The sequence below is a fragment of the Sinocyclocheilus grahami genome, unplaced genomic scaffold, assembly GCF_001515645.1.
Source record: "Sinocyclocheilus grahami isolate Dianchi unplaced genomic scaffold, SAMN03320097.WGS_v1.1 scaffold580.1, whole genome shotgun sequence".
Taxonomy (NCBI): domain Eukaryota; kingdom Metazoa; phylum Chordata; class Actinopteri; order Cypriniformes; family Cyprinidae; genus Sinocyclocheilus; species Sinocyclocheilus grahami.
Window position 1 is genome coordinate 482,552 of NW_015505759.1, and position 7,621 is coordinate 490,172.

Here is a 7,621-nt window from a genome sequence, read left to right on the forward strand (position 1 = left end):
CAGACTATAGTCTTAATCGTTTTATGTAAGGCTTACTCCCCTTATAGTGCATGTCTTTGTTTTATATCTTTTATCTAGCTTCTGATATATCTAGGCCTAATGTATGTAGTTAGAAATTTATATGTGTGTAATGTCTCTGCATACACCGTAGGACAACTGCAATGTAAGTGTGAATATAATTTAAGTATTGTGGCAGACATTGTATGGCAAGAGCAAGTAAAGAGACAGAGTGCGTCATCACATTCTGCAGAGATGAACACTGTTAGATCATATCTCCCTGAGGAAACACAATATGAATTGCTTTCATTTCGCAAGTCACATTAAATTAGATTAAATGGCTCCTAGACTTTTGTTGCACACTAGCAAGAGTGAAACACTCGCTTTGTTGTTTGGCAAAAGGATATGAGTATATTATGTCACGATTAAGTATTGAATGATCACAACCGTTCTTGTATCAGCTACTGTAAATTGTCACATTTAATTTAATGAAATTTACAGATTTATAAATGATTTATGAGCGGAAGAACAAATTTATTTCATGTTTCAGAATGAGGCTCAATAACTTTTCACCAGCTTTCAGAATGAGGCTCAATAACTTTTCACCAGCTTTTTTCCAAACACCACCTGAATAAAGGGTCATAAACATAAATAACTGCAGAAACTCATAAAACAACAATCTACATTTTAAGTACTCCACATACTGCAAATTGCAAACCAGTCCCTGCAATTATACAGATTGCTTTTCAGCAGTCACTTCATACAAGTATCCTATCCTCCTTACCTCGTGAGTCTTTTCGAAAGATTTATTAAAGGGGTCATATGTTGCTAAAAATATATATTTTTTGTGTATTTGGTGTAATGAAATGTGTTTATGCGGTTTAAGGTTAAAACATTACATTATTTTCCATATACTGTACATTATTGTTTCTCCTCTATGCCCCGCAATTCTGAAACGTGTTGATTTTTACAAAGCTCATCATTCTGAAAAGCAAGGTGTGCTGTGATTGGCCAGCTATCCAGTGCATTGTGATTGGCCGAATACCTCAAGCTTGTGACGGAAATGTTACGTCCCCTACCATACTGTGGTGCTGTGTCCCGGCCAGAGCGAAGAGATAAAAACAATAAAACCCATTATAAACGAGGTATTTGTTGCATCCAGTGGGGACATAATTACAGATTATAATGACTTATACTGTCTTTCTACACATTGCGTTGCATCGTGCTGTGTAAACAAAAAACCATGTCTGCATTTGTGATCGGAGAAACGACAAACAACAAGCGCTACTCTACACTGCTCAAAATTCGCGTTTGAATCATCAGTGGCAAATTCTTTAAATATAAATAAACATACTTGCAGTCTGTGAGTCAGAACAGCCAGCATTGTAGTCTACTCTAACAGGATCAGGAAACAGTCCTCGTCCTCCATAAAATGTGCTGCACACATCTGAATATTTGGGTTGAAGTCTTCTGGAACAGTGTTGTAAATACAACTTAACCACTGATTTCTAGTCTTGTCCTCTTTCGGAAGGCCAAACAAAGTATTTTCGCTTTCACAACGAAACACAAAGCGTCTCCATGATATGGCGGCGGCGGCAACAATACTACAGCGAGAATCAATGTTACACCTTCTTTCTTTGCGTGAACATTTGTGCGGCGTTATGCAAATCTTCCCACATTGTGACGTAGACATGTCACCGTGTAGGGGCGTGTTTAAACGAGACGTTTTAGGAGGGCGTGGACCAGTCTTAACTTTTATAAAGAATATCTTTTTGGGTTTGAGACTTTAGTCTTTGCAACTTTAGAGATCTTATCTATTCACGAACAGCTTGTAACTCTCCAAAGAGAAAGGAAAACTTGAAATCGCATCATATGACCCCTTTAAGAGCTGCAACTCAAAAATTTATTTATGATTCGGACTACACTGGTTGCGCAGTTATGCTATTGATTCACTAAAAAGAACTGACTCATAAGAGTCATTTGTTCGGGAATTGTATTACTTGTAGGATATCAGACCGAATCAGACAATCTAAGATTTGGTCAAAACCGAGTTGAGGCACGAGGAGTCACAAAAATTCCACAGAGGCCCAAGACAACAGGATGTCATAAATCAGACCCTAGCCTCTCTGAAGCAAGCCTAAACCTAATCCCTTACATACTATAATCACGCTGTATTTGTTTGTGTTTGTTTTTTCTTACCTTTGTTTTTACCTTTGTCATTTTATCTAAACACATTCAATCAATCCCCCAAGCTCACAACTTTGGTGAAATTCTTATGCAATGGCACTGCAAATTCAGTCAGTGCAGGAAGTAGCTACTGAGTGAGTAACATTGCACATCAGAGTAGGACGGTTACCTTTTGACACAAAGTGTAATTTTCATTTGTATAATGTCTTCTGCCAACTCATCATCACTGCAAATTCAAAAATATTGGCTCACGGCTGCAGAACCTCACAGAATACATCATATCTTTTATCACTTTTAACAAGTTGACCTGAAAAAGCTTTTAACGGGTTGATCTGACACAGCAGGCCCTACTTCTTCTGTGCTTGGATGCAGGCTATTGCGATAATGACATGCGGACCACCATCACCTATACCGCTGATCCATTTCAGCTCATTCCTTTCTGATCTTGGTGCCAATTCCACCCAGAAAAGACATATTATCTTATACATTTTACATTATATGACCTTACATATTTTAGACACTTGTCTTCACACAGGCTACATAATTGTAGTTGAGCTACTCTGAAATAGCTTTCTAAACTACAAGATGCACCTCATTTAAAATAGATTCCCCAACACGGATTCACATCGAGCAGGATAAATCAACGTTGAATTTATAGAAAGAATGATAGCATAGTTATCTGCTTGACATCTCTTTAATTTAACACTTGCCATAAAAAATACAGTTGTCTGCAGTAGGAGCCTCTTGCATGAATGTGACATTTTTCTTTTACAATTTTAACAATTTTGGCAATTACACAATATTTCAACCAGAGTAATTGACTGTCTGCAGAATTTTCAAAAGGCTGCAGAACAGGTTTTGCTGTTTACTTGACACTGAGTAAAAGCATCATCTGCTAGTATGAAGACAGGTCTGGAAAGCATTTTCAGTATTGTGAATTGGTATTACCTCAATTATGCAATGATGCTTCAGTAAACAACTTTACAGAACTCGCAGGCCACAAATGTCAATTTCTAAATGTTCATCATATAGCATCTCTACATATTTCATGTCAAAACAAAAAAGGCCTAAATTTAAGATTTATTTGAATTGCATATAAAATTGCATCCGCTTGCATTACAAAATAATACTATTTAATAATAATAATACTTTAATGTTTAAGTAAAATATTAAAAAGCAAAATACATTTAATATGCATTCTAAAAAATAATAATACTACAAATTACCTTTACCTGTTGCATTTACATTTGAATTCAAATGTATGAACATAAGTTAAATGTTAAAACTGATGTGTACTGGCTTACCCTCAGAAAACCTCAAGGTTCAAGCCTTTATTGGTCGATTGATCGTCTCTGTGGGGTGATAAACTTGATCCCCTTGCAATAATTCATTTTTAATATGCTTAGCTGGTATGACGCAGGAAACCAAAAAAAAAAAAAAAAAAAAAAAAAAAAAAAAAAAAAAAAAAAAAAAAAAAGTGACACTGAGCGAGAGAGAATTTCATAGAGGAAGAGAGAGTGAGTAAATATATCCTCAGAAACACTTGCTCATTAAGGACATGTCCCAGTGGCAGACACAGTCATTAAGAGCTTTCACACGGAGAGCAGGACAAACTCATGTCACAGTACTATAATCTGCTCAATCGCCTCTGATGAATGAACTTACAGATAAACTGGAAATTATGTTCAACAGAATTGTGAATGTGAAGTTGTATATCGTAAATTTTACTGAAATTTTACTGAAAAAAGTAAGTGCTTTGTGGTGTATGATGGTTTGGCGCTCAAATGGGCTTTAAACCTGTAACCTAATGCTGATTAATCAAACATTCAAGTAATTACTCTAAAAGCAGTACATTTACCAGAAAGATGCATCACCTCATTTAGTTAAAAGGTCAATTAATCTGAAAATTAACATTCTGTCAATTTACTCAACCTCATGTCCTTCAAAACCTGTATGTCTTTGTTTCTTCAGTGAAACACAAAAAGGGATATTTTGCATCATGCAAAGGCTTTCAGTAACTGATGAAATACACCCTATATTGACAGTTGGCCAGTAATTTATTCTGCAAATAAAAGGGTCTGATAATTTAGTTAATGCGAAAAAGTAGTATTGAGATGGCCATGTGATCTCAGCATGGCAGCCTCCAGCTTGCTTCGTCAAATAAAACAGCTTTTGACTATAACTGTCATGGGTACAACATTTTAAACTTTCCCAAAATGATTCATTTCTTGGTGTAAACCTTTTTAAAGAATAAAAAGTACTGCTTCTTTAAAATCATTTGATGAAACATCTCCAGGAGTTATTTCATCTTCATATTAATCAAGTAAATCTCTTCCCAAGTAAGACATTTTCTTAGCAGTACAATGCAATCTGATGTATGAATATATGAATAAGCAGTGTTTGTAATATGCAAAGTAGTCTATCAATATGTTTAAATTAAGTGCATCATGTATAGTGCTATCAACTTATATAGTCCTAATATAGTGCTATCAATTAATTATGACTGGTATGAACGTGCCTTTAGTGTAAAACTTTTTAATGATTATCATGTTCATACTAATAAGACTTTATATGTTGTAATTATGACTTAAGTCATAATTATGATGTTAAAAGTCAAAATTATGATAAAAAATTAGAAATTATAACATACCAAGTCATAATCATGAGATGAAAACAAAGCTATGAGATAATCAATTATGAGATAAAGTCTAAATTAAGACAGAAAGTCAATTATGAGACAAAAAGAGAAAATTATGACACACAAATTAAATTATGAGATAAAAAATTAATTATGGCAAAAACTCAATTATGAGATAAAGTCTAAATTAAGACAAAGTAAATTATGAGACGAAAAGAGAAAATTATGACATACAAATTCAATTATGAGATTAAAAAAATGATGACAAAAAAGTCATAATTAAATGAAAAGTTGAAATTATGAGACAGGCAAAAAAACTACTATCTATAGCAATATTTTTACTTAGTATCTCATAATTACCTCATAATCTCATAATTAAGACTTAGTTACGTCAAAATTTTGACTTGGAAAAAAAATGAAACAACTAGATATTTGGAGAGTGGAGCTGGAGAGTTGTTATAATGTTTATCATAGGTAAATCTCTATTAGATATTTGGCAATTTTCTCAGCATAGACATACAAAAAAATATCAGAAACAGGTCAAGGACCTTTAAATAGATACTACATTCAGTGCTTCTCACTCATTCTCTTTCCCTTCCTTTCTGCCACTCTAAAAAAAAGAAAAGCCCTCACTTGCTCTTGTAAACGCTCTAAATAAATCTCATCAATAGGCAATCAACTCTTCCAGCCTTGCGGTGCATCCTTTCAATGAGTGGGGCGGAATCTCTCTCGCATGCTGAAGTACGACAACGTTCAAATATATTCAGCTATATTCAAACTATGTTCCACTTGTGTCCTCTGAATCCTCATCAGGATCATCAGCTTTTTTCAAATCACCTAATTAAGATAAGTTTTTCAGTAGGTCCTGACATGAAGTAATACAATATAAGCTGACGTATGAATATATGTAAAAGAAGAGTTTGCAAAATGCAAAGTAGTTTATTAATATTCACATATTCAGTGTGTCATTTTGATTTAATGTCATAATATTGATATAGTGATGAATATGTGCTGCATGCAGAATTAAATGAATAGTGATTTAGTCTTGTATTCATTATGTTGTATATTATCTTTGCTATGCTAATGCAGACGTGTGGTCTTTCTCTTGCCTTCAGCTTTGAAGTGGCATGCCCGTTTGTTAAGATCAGACAGGTCTCAAAGTGCTTCTTTTCTACCAGACAGCTTTGATTTTTAAACAACAGCCACATTCAAAAACAGCCCTGGTTGAAAGTCTCAGAGCGAGTCAAGCTGCGGTGCTAGTGCACTCACTTTCTGACACACACTATGAACAGTGTTTGTTTGAGGGGAACAAATGAGTCTCAGAAGCATCAGATGGAGCAGTTACAGATGGTCAGGAGCTGCTACACAAAATATACTAACTCTTGACAGTTTTCAAAAGAGGAGAAGCTATTAATAATAAGAAAAGAAAATGGAGAATATTGGAATATTATAAGCAGGAATGATAAAAAATATGCTTTGGTAAATTGTAATTATGACTTTAAATGTAGGAATTATGATATACTAAATCAAAATTAGGAGATTATGACTTAGTCAAAATTGACACACAAATTCATAATTATGAGATCAAAAGTTAAAATTCTGACACGTCAAGTCGAAATTGAGTATTTTTTTTTTAATTATTACTTTAAATATCATTAGTTATGAGATTCCAAGTTGTAATTATGACTTTAAAAGTCAAAATTATGACAAAAGTTGAAATTATGACAAAGTTAAAAAAAAAACTTTTAAAGTCATGATTTGACTATCTCAATTTCAGCTAAGTCATAATATTGATCATATCATAATTTCGATTTTTTTCATAATTTTGATTCAGTATGTCTTAAATGTGACTTTTAAACTTGTAATTATGAATATGTTGTCATTTAGATTTTTTTTTATTTCAGATGTTTTACTTTTTATGTCATTATTTCTATTACAGTTTTTTACGATTGCTTACACACTAAAATTAAACTTTTCCAACAATTAGCAAAACCTTACACTCAAGGAGCAAAACACGTTCAGCCAAATCTTAGCAGATATACAGTGGCATTTGTCATAAGGACTTTTCGACAGGAAAACAGGTAAAAGATCTGTCTGCAGTTACAGTAATCAGCCGCTTATTGTATGCACCATATCAGCACTTGTGATACCCCTTCCTGTGACATTGTACAATAAGTTACATGTATTCTCTACATAGGATTGAAGGTCGGGAACGACAAGGAGGAAGGGGGCCCATATTCAAGCAAGATCAAGAGAGAGATAATAAACATGGTTTTGGCCAATATTGCTATCAGGCTCGGAGAACTACATGCAAACATTATCGGTGACCATGCCATTTTCAATAATGTCCATCAGGTCTCTCAGTCAACACTGGAATGCATCCTGAAAAGACATCAGGTTCAAATGAAACAACTTTATCGAGTGCCTTTTGAGCGGAATTCAGAGAGGGACAAACGGCTGCGGCATGAGTATGTGGAGGTTTGTATTCACTTTAGCACTGTGATGTTGCATACTCCACACATTACTTTTTTACATTGACTGCTTTTTTGCCCCACTGTATTGATGAGGCAGGGTTCAACCTCACAAAAGCAAGAAGGAGAGGCAGAAATATCATTGGCCACAGGGCTATAATCAATGTCCCAGGGTAACATGGGGGTAACATCACCCATTGCGCTGCCATTTGACAGCATGGGGTTCTCCTCCGTCATGCCAAAATGGGCCCTTACAACACACCTCACAACACAGGCTTACGATCTCCAGCCCCAGGCTCAGGTACCCCTCATTCAGGCCATGGAGGAC